Source organism: Galeopterus variegatus, unplaced genomic scaffold (genome assembly GCF_000696425.1).
Source record: "Galeopterus variegatus unplaced genomic scaffold, G_variegatus-3.0.2 Scaffold8861, whole genome shotgun sequence".
NCBI lineage: Eukaryota > Metazoa > Chordata > Mammalia > Dermoptera > Cynocephalidae > Galeopterus > Galeopterus variegatus.
In genome coordinates, this window is record NW_007734972.1 from 15,501 (window position 1) to 16,087 (window position 587).

The window sequence follows — 587 nt, forward strand, 5'->3', positions numbered from 1 at the left end:
TTCCTCCCTGTTGAATGTTCTTGGCACTCTCGTCAAAATCAATTGGCCATAGACATATGAGTTTACTTCTGCACTCTTAATTCTGTTCCATTGGTCTATGTGGATTACCGTAGTCTACAGCGAGTTTTGAAGTTGAGAAGGTAAGTCCTTCAACATTGTTCTTTCTGGGATCATTTCGCTGTTCAAGACCCCTTGCAATTCTGTACGGCGTAGGGTGAGCTTTCAGGGACTCCTATTCTGCACTGGTTGAAATGCCTGATGGTCTTCCGCACATCTCTGAGGCTCTCTCGGTTTTCTTCCTTTTGCTCCTCAGACTGGATAATTTCCTTTGGCCCATCACAAGGTCAGTGATTCTTCTGCCTGCACAAATCTGCTTTGACCCCTCTAGTGAATCTTTCACTTCACCTGTCATACGTGTTAGCTCCAAATTTTCTACTTGACCACTTCATGTGATTTGTCTTCTTATTGATATTCTCTGTGCTGAGACATTTTTCCCCCTGTTTCTGTTAGTTATTTGCCCATGGTTTTTGTTATTTTGTTTTTCTCAGTTTGGGTTGTTTTTTGTTCTGTTTTTTTTTTTTTTTTTT